Here is a 16,134-nt window from a genome sequence, read left to right as displayed (position 1 = left end):
CAGCGATTCACATACTTCCAGACTTTGTTTTGGTCTTTCTCTTTACTTTTTTTTTTTTTTTTAAGATTTTATTTATTTGAGAGAGAGAGATGGAGAGAACAAGTGGGAGGAGGGGCAGAGGGAGAAGCCGGCTCTCTGCTAAGCTGGGACCCTGATGCCAGGGTTCATTCCAAAACTCTGAAATCAAGACATTAACCAAAGGCAGACGCTTAACTGACTGAGCCACCCAGGTGCCCTAGTCTTTCTCTTTAAACTATAAATTACTTTTGGGGTGCCTGGCTGGTTCAGTGGGTTAAGGCCTCTGTCTTTAGCTCAGGTCATGATCCCAGGGTTATGGGTTCAAGCCCCGCATTGGGCTTTCTGCTCAGCAGGGAGCCTGCTTCCCTGTCTCTCTCTCTGCCTGCCTCTCTGCCTACTTGTGATCTCTATCTGTCAAATAAATAAATAATTTAAAAAAAAATAAATATCAATTACTTTTTAAAGAAACTGACATATAATGGACACATGTTAGATTCAGGCATACAACATAAAAATTCCCTATTTTTATCTGTTGTGAAATGATCACCCTAAGACTAGTTAACATCCATCACCAAACATACACATTTTTTTCTTGTGCTAAGAACTCTTAAGCTTTAGCAACTTTAAATATATAATAATATAGGGCACCTGGGTAGCTCAGTGAGTTAAGGCCTCTGCCTTTGGCTCAGGTCATGATTCCAGGGTCCTGGGATTGAGCCCCACATCAGGCTCTCTCCTCAGCAGGGAGCCTGTTTCCTCCTCTCTCTCTGCCTGCCTCTCTTCCTACTTGTAATCTCTGTCAAATAAATAAAATCTTAATTATATATATATATATATATATATATATATATATATATATATATATATATAAAATATACTATGCAGCCATCAAAAGAAATGAAATCTTGCCATGTGCAATGATGTGGATGGAACTAGGGGGTATGCTGAGTGAAATAATCAGAGAAAGACAATTATCATACAATCTCCCTGATATGAGGAATTTGAGAGGCAAAGTGGGGGGTATGGGGGTAGGGAAGGAAAAAAAATGAAACAAGATTGGATTCGGAGGGGGGCACCTGGGTGGCTCAGTGGGTTAAAGCCTCTGCCTTCGGCTCAGGTCATGATCCCAGGGTCCTGGGATCGAGCCCCACATCGGGCTCTCTGCTCAGCGGGGAGCCTGCTTCCTCCTCTCTCTCTGCCTGCCTCTCTGCCTACTTCTGATCTCTGTCTGTCCAATAAATAAATAAAATCTTTAAAAAAAAAGATTGGATTGGGAGGAAGACAAACCATAAGAGACTCTTAATCTCACAAAACAAACTGAGGGTTGCTGGGGGGAGGGGTGTAGGGAGAGGGTGGTGGGGTTGTGGACATTGGGAAAGGTATGTACTATGGTGAGTGCTGGGAAGTGTGTAAGCCTGACAATTCACAGACCTGTAACCCTGGGGCTAATAATACATATTTCTAATAAAGAATAATAAAATAAATATACAATAATACACAGTATTATTTACTACAGTCACTATGATGTACATTACATCCCCAGGGCTTATCTTATTAACTGGAAGTTTATACCACTGGACCCCTTCATCTATTTCCTCCACAACCTCGCCTCTGGCAACCACCAATCTGTTCTCTATGACTTCATTTTGTTTTGTTTTTTAGATTCCACATGTGAGGGAGATCATACAGTATTTTTCTTTCTCTGTCTGACTTATTTCACTCAGCACAATATCCTCAAGGTCCATCCATGTTGTTGCAAATGGCAAGACTTCCTTCTTTTTATGGTTGAGTAATATTCCATCGTATACACACACATTTTCTTTATCCATTCACCCCGTTGGTGGACACTTTAGTTATTTCTAAGTCTTGGTTGTTGTAAATACTGCGATACTCACTACCGTGAGTGTGAGTCTTGCTGGCCGCTAGAGCCAGGTGATCTAGAGGTATACCCTGGGTAGCAACTGCAAACCTCGGGGCATCATACGAGCATTCAAGCTCCTTTCCAGGAGATACCAGAAAGCAGAAGCAAGGCAGAGGGACAGCGCAAAGATGGTACCCATCAGCTCCATCTTTGGAGAATACCTTACTAGGCTCCTAGATCCAAGTTAAATTAGATGCCTGCCCCTCAGGGCTTTAAGATAAGCAAATGAGCCTCTTTCACAGAAATCTAAACCCATTTCAGTCTGCTGCTTCTGTGCTGAGTTCCAGGGTGGGTCAGTCTACTCGCGCGACTGCTTTAAAAACTCTTTCTCAGTTTGCTATAGCCTTGTGGGTCTCATGGGTGCAAGCTCTGATGGCTTTCAAAGCTGGATGTTTTGGGGTCTTGTCTCTTAGATGTACGTCTTGAAAGTTGGGGTGCCAGAAGTGGGGCTCAAACCCTTTGCTCCTCAGGGAGAAGCCTGAGGTTGTAAGTACCCTCCCAATCCCAGGTCGCTGTACCAGGGGTGGGCTTTATGGCAAGACTGATTCTTACTTCAACATAGGTTTTTTTTCCTTACTCACCTAATGTGTAGGAGTCACTCAGCTAGTTGTAGGGTTTTTTCCACAGGAAATTTTTCCATATGGAGCTATAGATTCAGTGTGTATTTCATAGAAGAGATGAGTTCAAGATCCTCCTATGCCACCATTTTGAATGGAAACCCCAGACCTTCTCTGTGTATGTGTGTACACACACATATGTGTACACACACACACACACACACACACACACACAAATATTCATGCTCTTCTAAACTATTTCCCATCTAGGAGCACCTGGGTGGCTCAGTGGGTTAAGCCTCTGCCTTCGGCTCAGGTCATATCTCAGGGTCCTGAGATTAAGCCTCACATCAGGCTCTCTGCTCAGCCGGGAGCCTACTTTTCCCCCTCTCTCTGCCTGTCTCTCTGCCTCCTTGTGATCTCTCTCTCTGTCAAATAAATAAATAAAATCTTAAAAAAAGAATAAAAAAATAAAAAATTAAAACCCATTCTATTAAAAAAATTTCCCATCTAAAAATATAACTTGAATATCTTTACGTAAAACACATACATTTCTATTAATATTTTATGTGCATGCTGAGTGTCCCATTGAACAGATGTTCCAAATCTTTCATAACCTATTTCCAAGTATTGGTCTCACAGGATTAGCTATCCTGTGTTTCCCCTTTACAATACTGTGATACCCCGGTAGGCTTATATGCTTAGAGGCAATAAATTACTATCTACTTCCCCTGTGACTCTGCTACTCCATGACCTGTTTAGTCAGCAAGAATCAAATGTGATGATTCCCAAACTAGTTAAGGACACCTACACTTACTTCGTAATTATATAGCTTCATTAAACACTATGTAAACCAACAAAATATGACTGCCAAAAAAAAAAAATCACTGTTCTTTTGAAAACTAACACAGCTACTTTGGAAAGATTTGATACAAAGAAATCAATAAGAAAATTTTTGCTAAGTTAGGTATGGGTGAGATGACCAAGTACCAGGCAGGGAGGGAGTGATCACAGGATTCTCACTCAATTCAGTTAAAGAAACTGAAACTGAATGCAAAAAAAGACAACATAGAAAGCTTTTTTAAAAAAGATTATTTTTATTTATTTGAGACACAGACAGTATAAGCAGGGAAAGGGGCAATGGGAGGAGATTCCCTGCTGAACAGGGAGCCCAATGCGGGACTCCATCCCAGGATCAAAGGTAGATGCCTAACCTATTGAGCGACCCAAGTGCTGTGATAACTCAGAAATCTAATCTGCAGGCCAGTTTCCAGAGAAAAGACCTGGCACTGTTTCAATGGAGAATAAATGTACATATATTTTTTCCAAATAAAATGCTAAAAACTGTATGTACCATTACCTAAGAGTACTTGTTTAAACTGACTTTTTTAGTTAATCAACCAAAGACTGACCCTGCGAGTGTTGGAGAGAAGGACTTCATACCAAACCGTAATTTCACAGTCATCTACAGAAAGCCACCTGCTCCTTACACTGGTGACCAAATTAGCCTGGACCTTTCTCTCCTGAGACCATCTCAGACCTTACATCATAGTTATGTAGTACATCACGGGAGGGGGTCTCGGTTCATAATCCTGGCCATCCTACTCACCAACTGTATACCTTTAGGTTGATCACTTTCCCTGCCTCAGTTACACATTGTTGAAGTTCTTGAACTTCATGATGGCATTCTAAATTGTATAACTGGGGTGCTATGTGGCTCAGTTGGTTAAGCATCTGCCTTTGGCTCAGGTCATGATCCCAGTCTCATGGGTTTGAGTTCCACATCAGGCGCTCTGCTGAGCAAGGAGCCTGCTTCTCCCTCTGTCCCTTCCTCCTGCTCCCGCACTCTCTCACTCTCAAATAAAATCTTAAATAAATAAATAAATAAATAAATCATATAACTTAGCCTCAGTGAACAAATGCTATTAGGTAATATTAGTACTCAACTTACCATTTATGCATTCGTCCTCAGATAAACAAAAGTTGCATAACACATGACTAAATAACTCGGAACATCTGTGAATACTGGGTTAGGCAGCGTTTGCTGTGAAAAGCAAACCCAAACTCACAGTGCCATAATAGAGACCCATTTCACTTAACCAAGAATGGTTTTACTACTTTAGGAATGGTTTTACTTTATAATGTAGATTTCCCAAGTATTCAAAAAGAAAGTATTTACAACCCACACATTTATGGTCAACTGATTTTTCACAAGGATGCCAAGACCATTTAATGGGGGGAAAAACAGTCTTTTCGAGTGCCTACTACTGGGACAAGTGAATATCTACATGCAAAAGGATGAACTTGGAAGAGAAACTTCACACATACACAAAAATACAACTCAAAATGGATCAAAGATTTAAATGTAAGAGTCAAAACTGTAACACTCAGAGAAAACAGGTGAAAATCTGTATGACTTTGGATCGGGCAAAGCTTTCTTAGACATGATACACAAAGCAATAAGAAATATTAGATAAGCTGAACTTGATCAAAATAAAAACTTTGTGTCAAAGGACACTACGGAGAACGTGAAAAGACAACCCACAGAATGGGAGAGAGTATCTGCAAATCATTTGTCTGACAAGGACCGAATAACCAGAATATGCAAATATACTCTTAGAACTCAACAACAAAAAGACAAATAACCTAATTTAAAAACAAGCCAAAGATTTTTGAATATACATTTCTCCAAAGATGATACACAGATGGTCAAGAGCACATGTCGGGATGTTAGACATCCTTAGTCATTGGGGAAATGTGAATCAAAACCACATGCAGATGCCACGTCACACCCACTAGGACACCTATGGTAAAATTAGAAAAAGAAAAAGAAAAAAAAAAGAAGAAGAAAAGTGCTGGCAAGAAGGCGGAGAGGCTGGAACCCTCCTGTATTGTCGGTGAGAATGTAAAATAGTGTGGCTAAGGCAGAAAACAGCCCGGTAGCTCCTCAAGAAGTTACACACGTACAATTACCCAGCAGTTCTACGTCTAGGGGTATGACACTGACAGAACTGACAACAGATGTTCCTGCCACAACCTGTACGTGAATGTGCACAGCAGTGCTGCTCGTAACAGCCAAATGAGTATATACCCAACGTCCATCAACTGATGAATGGATACATAAAATGTGGAAGAGCCTTTTACACAACCATAAAAAGGAATAAACTGTTACATGCTACAACATGAGTGAAGTCTGAAAACATTCTACTCTCAGGTTAAAGGAAGCCAGACACAAAAGGTCACGTGTTATACAATTCCACTGATATGAGATGTTCCAGAAAAGGCAAATCCATAAAAACAGAAAGTAGATTCATGATTGCCAGGGAATAAGGGGAGGGGAGAATTGGAACTAAGAGGTTTATTTTTCGGGTGATGGAAGCATTCTGGAATTAGACAGAAGTGACGTATGTACCATATACACAGTAAGTATACTAAAAACCAGAGAAGAGTACACTTTAAAATGGCAACTATTATGCTTTGTGAATTATATTTTGATGAAAAATGAAACAACTTAAATATCAACAAGTTAAATGCTAGGATACATTAAAAAAAATCCAAAGTAACACTAATCACAGGAACAATGGCATAGCTACATGAATTTCAGACAAAGCAGATTTCAGAGAAGGAAAATTATCAGGCATAATGAGCAGCATTACATAATGATAAAGAAATCGACTGACCAAGAAGACACAATTATCCTTAACGTATGTGTGCCTGATCAACACAGGTGAGACACAACCTAACAGAACTGCAGGGAGAAATAAACAATTCCATTATCACAGCTGGTGACTTCAACACTTCTCCATCAGTAATGGGCCGATCCAGCAGCAGGGCAACAAGGATCTGACAGATGTGGACATTCAGTCCAGACATGGCACACTCAACACCACCATCAGTTACCGTACAACAGACGTACACAGACAATTTCGCCCAGTAATAGTGCAACACACATTCTTAAGCTCATATCGAACACTCATCAAGACAGAATAATTCTGGGCCACAAAACACAACAAATTTTTAAAAATAAAAATTATACCAAGTATGTTCTCAGACCGCAATGGAATTAAAAATCAGTAACAGAAGATAGCTGAAGAAGTCCAAAATACATGGAGATTAAATGACACACTTCTAAATGACAGGAGACCAGTCTCAACAAAATACAATGTAGCAAAATGTGTGGAATGCTGCTTAAAGGGAAAATACAGTACTGAATGCAAATATTAGAAAAAAAAAGATTAAAGTCAATAATCTAAGCTTCCATTTTAGGCAACAACAACAAAATCAAATCTAAAGTAAGGAGGGGCTCCTGAGTGGTTCAGTTGGTTAATCATCTGCCTTTGGCTCAGGACATGGTCCTAGGGTCCTGGGACAGAGCCCTGCATCAGAGCTTCCTGTTCAGGGAGGCTGCTTCTCCCTCTCCCATTCCTCCTGCCTGTATTCCCTCTCTCACTGACTCTCTCTGTGTCAAATAAAATCATAAAAAAAACCCTAAAGGAAGTAGAAAAAAATAAAAATTAGAGCAGAAATCAATGTAATTAAAACCAGGAATTTTTTTTAAATCAATAAACCCCAAGTCTGTTTCTTTGAAAACATCAAAAAAACAGATACACCCTTAGCCAGGCAAACAAAGAAAAAAAGGTAGAAGACATAAATTACTAATATCAGATGAAAGAAGGGAGGGCTACTGCTAACAATTCCAATCACTGTAAATTCAACCAAACATTTATGGAATACTACACAATTCTCTAAAATCTCTTCCAGAAAGTAAAGCTACAAGGAATACTTTCTAAATCATTCTAGGAGATCATTATTACCCTGACACCAAAACCAATACTACAAGAAAAGAAACTACAAACCAGTATCTCTCACGAACACAGACACAAAAATCTTCAACAAAAATTAGCAAATAAAAGCAAACACTATATTAAAAAATTATACACCAGGATCATGTAGGATTTATTCCAGGTATGCAACATTAGAAAATGTTCAACATTAGAAAATCAATGTGATCCATCATATCAACAGAAAAAAAATCACATGATCATATCAATGAAGGGAGGGAAAAAAGCATTTAACAAAATCCACACCTCTTCATTATTAACCCTCAGGAAACTAGGAATAGGAGGACTTCCTCAACTAGATAAAGAATGTCTCCAAAAATCCAAAGCTAACATGATATTAATACTGAGAAAATAGAAGACAGGGAATCAAGGCAAGGATGTCCCTCCTACTACTACTATTCAATACTATACTGGAAGGCCAAACTAATGAAATAAGGTAAGAAAAGGAAACAAAAGGTATACAACCTGGGAAAGAATAAAACTTTGTTCACAGATGACATGACTGTCTACAGAAAATACAAAGACTTCACACCCCACACCCACACCCTCCTGAAACTAGTCAAGTGATTATATCAAGATTGCATGATACACAGTTAAAATACAGATGTCAATTGCTTTCCAATGATGTATCAGACAAAGGGCCAGTATTCAAAATTTATAAAGAATTTATCAAACTCAACATCCAAAAAACCAAAAAAAATCCAGTCAAGAAATGGACAGAAGACATGAACAGACCAAAGAAGACATCCAAATGGGCTCCACATCACTCAGCATCAGGGAAATACAAATCAAAACCACAATGAGACACCACCTTACATCAGTCAAAATGGCTAAAATTAACAAGTCAGGAAACAACAGATGTTGGCGAGGATGTGGAGAAAGGGGAATCCTCCTACACTGTTGGTGGGAATGCAACTCTGGAAAACAGTATGGAGGCTCCTCAAAAAGTTAAAAATGTAACAACCCAACGACTTAGCAATTGCCCTATTAGATGTTTATCCAAAGTACACAAAGTGATTTGAAGGGGCAAAAGCACCCCAATGTTTATAGTCAAACTATTGAAAGAGCCCAGATGTCCATCAACAAATGAATGGATAAAGAAGATGTGGTACACACACACACACACACACACACACACACACACACATTACTCAGCCATCAAAAAGAACAAAATCTTGTCATTTGCAAGGACATGGATGGAACTAGAGGAAGACAAATACCATATAGTTTCAGTCACATGAGGAACTTAAGAAACAACAGATGAATATAGGAGAAGGGAAGGAAAAATAGAAACAGACAGGGAGGCAAATCACAAGAGACTTAACTACAGGAAACAAACTGAGGGTTACTGGAGAGGGGAAAGTTGGGGTAACTGGGTGAGGGGTATTAAGGAGGGCACTTGTTGGGATGAGCTCTGGGTGTTGTATGCAACCAATGAATCACAAAATTCTAACCATGAAACTAAAAGTACACTATATGTTAACGAGATTGAATTTTAATTAAAGAATTTAAAAAGTCAATTGCTTTCGTATATACCAGCAATGTACAAGTGGAATTTGAAGTTAAAAACGCAAGACCATTTTCATTAGCATACCAAAAAAAATTAATACTTAGGTGCAAATCTAACAAAATATGCACAAGATCTATGTGAGAAAAAGTAAAATTCTGATGAAAGACAACAATCAAGGTAAGATGTGAAGTGGAAAGAAAGTCCATAATCTTGGGTAAGAACACTCAATACTGTTAAGAGGTCAGTTCTTCCCAAACTGATCGACAGACTCAATGCAATCCCAATCAAAATGCCAGGAAGTTATTCTGTGGATACCAACATGTTGACTCTAAAATTTGGATGGAAAACTGGAAAACCAAGAGTCCCAGAGTAGTCAACAAAATATTAAAGAGGGGGAAAAAAAGGAAATTGAGGATTGTCACCACCCAATCTCAAGACTTACTATTAAAGCTATAGTGATTAAGACAGAAGGTGCCTGGCAAAAGAGACAGGTGCTTGGAACAGAGTGGAGAGCCCAGAACAACATCCACACACACAGGCAAAGGCAACTCATTGGCAAGGACAGTCTTCAACAAATGGAACCGAACAATGGGACATTGATAAGAAAAAACAAACAAATGAAAAGAATAAAAACAAACTTTTCACACCTTTCACAAAACCTAAACGTAAAATGCAAAACTTCTTAAAGATGACATAAGAAAAAATGTAGGGATCCTTGGATTTGGCAATGACTTTTCAGATATAAAACCAAAAGCATGATCTATGAAAGAAAAAATTGATGAGAGGGACTTTGTTAAAATTAAACTTCTCTGTAAGACACTGTTAAGAGAATGAAAAGACGGGACACCTGGGTGGCTCAGCTGGTTAAGCAGCTGCCTTCGGCTCAGGTCATGATCCCAGCGTCCTGGGATCGAGTCCCACATCGGGATCCTTGCTCCGCAGGGAGCCTGCTTCTCCCTCTGACTCTGCCTTCCACTCTGACTGCCTGTGCTCGCTCTCGCTCGCTCGCTCTCTCTGACAAATAAATAAATAAAATCTTAAAAAAAGAGAGAGAGAGAGAATGAAAAGACCAGTCACAGAGTAAATATCTGCAAAACACATCCATGGTAAAGGACTTAAAATAAGAAGTATAATATAAAGATGTCTTAGTAGCAACAAGAAATCAAACCTAATTTAAAAATGTGAAAAGAGCGGTGGCTGGGAAACCCAGTCAGTTAAGCATCTGCCTTTAGCTCAGGTCCTGGGACTGAACCCCACACTGGGCCCCCGGCTCAGGGAGGAGCCTGCTTTTTTCCCTCTCCCGCTGCCTGCTGCTACCTCTCCGTGTGCTTGTGCTGTTAATAAATAAATAGAATCTTTAAAAAAGAAAAAAAAAAAGGATCTGAAAAGATGCTCAACTTTGTATATCATTAAGAAATTGTAAATTTAAACAAGGTACTCTTAAATATCACATAGAATATAAAAAATCCAAAGCACTAGTAATACCAAATGCTAGCAAGGATGTGGGACAACCGAACTCTCATTCACTGTTTGGTCAGAATGCAAAATGGGAGGCACTGTGTGAGACAGCTTGGCAGTTTCTCACAGAACTAAACACATTCTCACTATAAGATCAGTAATTGTGCTCCTTTGTATTTACCCAAAAGAGCTTAAAACTAGTGTCCACACAAAAACCTGCACACGGATGTTTACAGCAGCTTTATTCTCTGAAGTGCCAAAACTTGGAAGCAATCCAAATCTCCTTCAGTAGGTGAACAGGTACACTGCGCCACACCCACACAATGGATTATTCGACAATTAAAAGATGAATTATTAAGCCACAAGACTTTGAAGAACCTTAAATGCATATTGCTAAGTGAAAGACCAGTCTCAAAGGCTAAATACTATATGATTCCAACTCTATGGCGTTCTGGAAAAGGTAAAAATTAACCAACATTTTTATTTTTATTTATTTTTTAGGTCATCTCTATACCCAATGTGGTGGCTAGAACTCACAACCCCGAGATCAAGAGTCAGATGCCCTAGCAACTAAGCCAGCCAGGTGCCTCTGAAAAGGTAAAACTCTAGACAGTTAAAAGATCCTGGGCTGAGGGGTGAGCGAGGAGGGTGCAGAGAGAGGAGAAGAAGCAAATAGATGAGGTACAGGGGTTTTCAAGGCAAGGAAACTAGGCTGTAAGATACCAACAGTAGGTAAATAACATTATACATTTGTCAAAACCCACAGAACTATAGAAAGAGGAGTGAACCCTAATGTAAACCATGGACTTTAATTAATACTGTATCAATGCTGGTTCATCAGTTGTAACACATGTACCACAACAATGTAATACATTAATAATAGGAGATAGTGAAGTTAGAAGAAAAATATCTTCTCTTTGTACTCAGGGGTATTTCCTATCTGAACCCAGTTCAAGTACAAATCCCCCAAAAGGCCAGAAGTTGGGAGATCACAAGAGGTGTTGGAACACAGGAAAATAAATGAGCAAACCAGACAAGCTGCAGGTAATTAAGAACCATTAACCATGAGAGAAGCAGTGACATCACTCAAAATTAAAACCAAGTAGAGTTTAAAAGTTTAGCTACTTTACTAACTAGCTGCAATCAGGGATGGCAAACAAAGACTAATTCAAAGGAACCTGGGAATTAATCATTTAAAACTTACCAATAATCTGAAATTAGTAGCTTTAATGCTATGAAAATTACATGGAATTTGGAAAGATTGAAGTTCTCTAAGCTGCCAAGAAGTAAAACACTCCTTCCCAGATACATGGACTTATAAAATCACTATATACTATCTCCACGAGAAGCAGAATCCCCCAGAACCATCACTCTGTAATGATGAGAAGTACAAAGAGGGCATATGAAATTTATGAGCTCTGCCCTGAAACATGTCCCATTTCATCGAAACAAAAAACCAAAATAGTTAAGCACTAATCTGCACACTACATAGGGGTTGAAAGACATAGAAAGTTTGTGTGAGCTCACGTATGTGTGTGTTTCCAACCATTCTTGAAAACAATGGACAACAGAGATGAATAAATGTCCCTGTATATCCCATAAATATTCCTCAAATATTTATCATGCAACTCCAGCTCTGCTCTAAGACCTGGGGACACAGTCATGGAAAGAAAAGACAAGGTCTCTGCTTTTAAGGAGCAGATATTCTAATGCAGAAATGAGAAAATAAATATGTAAACAGACATTATATCAATGAACAGTGATCAAATAGTGATTAATGAATAGTGATCACAGCTAAAAAGAAAACAGGACACAGTAAAGGTTGAGTGACAAATGGGATGTATTTTAACTTGGATGAACCAGGAAATATAGAACAATGAGTTGAGATCCAAATGACACAAAGGAGCTAGCCACAGGAAGTGTGGGAAGAGTGTTCCCGCCCAAGGTATCAGCATGTATACAAAAATGTCCTTGGAGCTCTTCCCTCCAGCCCTTGCTCTCAAATCTCTGACCCAGCTAGGTGGGGACATAATCTAGAACTTGTGTCTCCCAAAACTCATTCTAAATCTTTGTTCGGTGACTAAATTATTCAAGCTTGAGAAATTAAAAACATATGCTAACAAGATCTTCCCACCATCTACAGAGAGATCATCTTAAAAGCATCATGAAATAGTAACACTGAAATTCTAAAAAACTTCTGTTCTAACATTTTAATCAATTTTATATCAAACTCCTTTGTTGAATTTATATACCCATTTGACATATTTATGAAGAGATTAAAAAAAAAAACAAACCCTACATTCCGTAAATGTATTTATCCATCTAACAAATATTTGAGTACCTAATTACACTCTGTTCCAGCTGATTTCTTCTCTTTATCTCTTTTTTCCCCTCAATTTAACACCAATCATAATCTATGTAGGCTTTTAGTTCGCTTTTCAAAATTAATTTCTTGAGCTATTTAAAGGAATTATCCAGTGCTAGAGTTCTCAACACTGGTCACACATTAGAATCACTTAAGGAACTTTTTTTTTTAAGATTTTATTTATTTATTTGACACAGAGAGAGAGAGATCACAAGTAGGTAGGCAGAGAGGGAGGGAATCATGCTCCATGCTGAGCAGAGTGTCCCATGCAGGGCTCGATCCCAGGACCCTGAGACCATGACCTGAGCTGAAGGCAGAAGCTTAACCCTCTGAGCCACTAAGGCACCCCCTCACCTGAGGAACTTAAAAACAAAAAGCCCAAAGGGCACCTGGCTCGTTCAGTCACTGGAGCATGCAGGTCTTGATCTCAGGGTTGTGAGTTCAAGTCCCATGTTGGGTATAGAGATTACTTAAAAAAAAAAAAAAAAAAAAAAAAAAAAAGAAAGAGCCCAAGCCCCAGTTTGTGATTAATTTGTTTAAATGTTTCAAGAAATTTGATGCTACATGTTGTAAGACTAGTTAAATAACAAAAAGATATATTTACATAATACTTCTTGCTCTCAAATTTTGAACAAAGAACTTACTAATAATCAATAACTTAGTAGGCCAACATTTTATTTAAATAAGTTTTATAGTACTACAAAGAGTGAATTAGAAAATCAAAAGCAAGGAGAAATGGGCATGGTGTGAACATGGGGAAGCAAGAGAAAGCAAGCAAGTATGTGACCGGGAAGTGAATGCTTAGCTCTGAGATCCTTCTCCGAGAGGACAGATTAAAACCTAAAAAGCAAGAAAAGAAGGATCCCATGCACTCAAGGAAAGAGAAGTCCCCCAACATCCCTCCTGCTTTTTCCAATATAAACACACAGCTGGGCCGACTTACCACATCCTGGTTGGTACCGACTTTATCAACTTTTCTATTTAGGCCAAACTTGACCGGTCAATGATGGACGGGCTGTGTGCCAAGTGTACCAGTTGTACAACTGACTGTGTAATGGCTGAAACTGAGAAACCGGGGTGAAAGTATCAAGAGGCTCTAAGGATTGTGAAAGAGCCAAGATTCAAACAATTACCACGTACACACAAGACAAACTATGCAGATGACTGCTCAGTAGGGAAGTAATTCAGAGTGTTACACTGTGGCATCAGCTGACCCAGACCCAGAAGATTGCTGGAGTTCCCATCATGGACATCTCTAACCATATAGACGACACTGAGCGAATGCCAGATGATGATGCAGCCCCTCACTCCTATGTCTTAATAGAGTTCCTCAGCTCTCCTTTACCAACTTTTCCTGTTGCCAGTTCATACAAGCAATTCTCCTTACCCAGTTCCTCTGTTTTGAGCTATGGCTAAAGACACTCACTTTTTTATGTTTTGAAACTGATTATCTTGTACCATTTTACTTTTTGTTGCATCTTTTTATAAATCAGATGACCGCTCACAAGACAAAAAAAAAAAAAAAAACAAAAAAAAAAAAAACCCAAGAAAAGGAATGGAAAGGAAAGATCAAAAGGGAGGACAACAACAACAAAAAAACAGTTCTTTTTTGCCGGGAACCCTTCTTAAAAAGGGCCAATCAGATAAACTTTATCTGATGTTACATCGTCACAACTCCTCTATCATCAGGGAAAGTAGTTCACATAAGAAAATTTCTCTATAAAATGAGTTCCAGGCTTACATTCCATATTTGGCTAATTAGAATTTCATTACGATGTCTGTCTCAAACTGATGCGGAAGAGAATGGAATCTTGTCATCAAGACGTGACATCGAACTAAGAACCCACAGGGTAAGCACTCAGCTCCTGTGATACGAAGATGGCTCCTGGGGATGGGCGACCAGGAGCAACAGTGGCTGACCTGCGGGCCTGTGGCTATCTGCCGTCTGTCACTCTTCCCTCTTCCTCCTCTGTCAGCTACTATCTCCAGCCGCCGTCAACAAAGTCCACCTCAGACAGCCATCACTTCCCTCTGGTCCCGTTTACCATAGCTAAGTTCCAGGCCAGGCATCCAGATCACCAGCCCTGTGGGAACTTCTTCTAAGGTAAGAGGTGGCCCTATTGGTGAAATGCAGGTGCCAAGGCATGCGGACATTGTGCCATCTTCTGCGCTATTCTTAATGTTCTGATTGTCCCACTTCCCTCAGTTCCCACCTGTGGCCTCTGGAAAGGAACATATTACAGTAGGATTTCCAAGGACTGATGCATGGGGGTCAGGAGATCTGGCCTGTGATTGGCCCCAACTAGCTGTGTGGCTTTAAAGGAAGTCATCACACCTCAGGCCTCAGTTTCCTTATCTGCAAGCCAGGATGGACTGGAGTCTTTTCAGAGGAGCCGGCAAAGATCACATAGATAAGCACCACCTCATTATACTAACAAGCAAACAGAAGGCCGGAGGCGAGTGATTTGCCCCAAGTCAGACATAAGCAGGCAGAGAGCAGAGCCGAGGATGGGACCCACATCTGCAGGTCACAGCTAATCAGCCAGCACAGTACAAACAGATCTGAGCAGCTGCTCATTCTTCCCCTTTTCCGTTTTGTCCATCAGAATGCATGCTCCCTGCAAACAAGGACACACAGGACCTGCTGCCTGTCTCAAAATTCCCAGTTCACCCAATTAGAACAGGGAGAAGCCTCAAGGACTTACCCCCCCACCCCCACACACGGTTCTTTTACCTATGGAACATGAGGGTACATACATTCACCGTCCAGAGGGCTCCTGCCTTCACTTCTCATGGAAAAGGTCATCATGTGCCTACCCAGGGTGCCAATGAAGCCACAAGTTCCAGAGAGGAACTGACACAGAGAAGTTCGAAGGAGGCAGACTGGCTCAGCACAGAAACGAACTGTCTACCAAGGAAAACTACCCCATGGGGGACTGATTCTCTTTGAAATACGTTCGAGTGCGTGGGAGAATGGTTTTTCAAGAGCTGGTGGACTGACCAGTCACCTGGTACATACAAGATCACATCCGCATTCTAACAAGAGTGGCTTGCCTGCAGTGTAGACCAGGGGCCAGAAAGACAAGGAAGGCGCATGGAGACTGGGTGAGAAGCTTCTACGGTGTGATGGCAAGGGCGCACTGCAAAGGTACGAGAAGAGATGGAAAGATGTATATGGACTCAAGAGGTTTAGGAAGCGAAATCCACAGGACTTGGTGTGACAGACTAGATTTTGGAAAGGTGACAGAGTAGGAGTTGACTTCTGGTTTCCCGACTCCAGGCTAAACGGATGAAGTGTTTACTGAGAGAGGCAATAGAATAAGAAAGGTGGTTTTCAGTGGAGGAGATGCTCATGAATTCCGTCTGATGAGTCTGAGGGGCCACAGACACATCCAAGAAGAAAGGTCAGCAAGTCCGATACACAGAACTGGTGCTCAGGAGGTGTGTGGGCCAGAGACAGGAAT

At 40.1% G+C, this 16,134-nt stretch overlaps 1 protein-coding gene across 8 annotated transcripts in view; it reads right to left on the bottom strand.

Moving 5' to 3' along the window:
- LOC309858442 (conserved oligomeric Golgi complex subunit 2-like) overlaps positions 1–16,134 on the bottom strand; it is a 29,527-nt gene that overhangs the window by 10,245 nt on the left and 3,148 nt on the right. Inside the window, exon 2 of one of the 8 annotated variants that reach the window (XR_014308197.1) lies at positions 667–814. The exons of the other annotated variants lie outside the window; for them this stretch is intronic. The gene's annotated coding sequence lies outside the window, so the exon portion shown is untranslated. The remainder of the gene's footprint in view (positions 1–666; positions 815–16,134) is intronic. 8 annotated transcript variants of the gene reach the window in all.

This window comes from Mustela nivalis (assembly GCF_964662115.1).
Source record: "Mustela nivalis genome assembly, contig: HAP1_SCAFFOLD_2481, whole genome shotgun sequence".
In the NCBI taxonomy this organism is placed as follows: Eukaryota; Metazoa; Chordata; class Mammalia; order Carnivora; family Mustelidae; genus Mustela; species Mustela nivalis.
The sequence above is the reverse complement of the archived record's forward strand: the minus strand, read 5'-3'. Positions and strand labels throughout refer to the sequence as shown.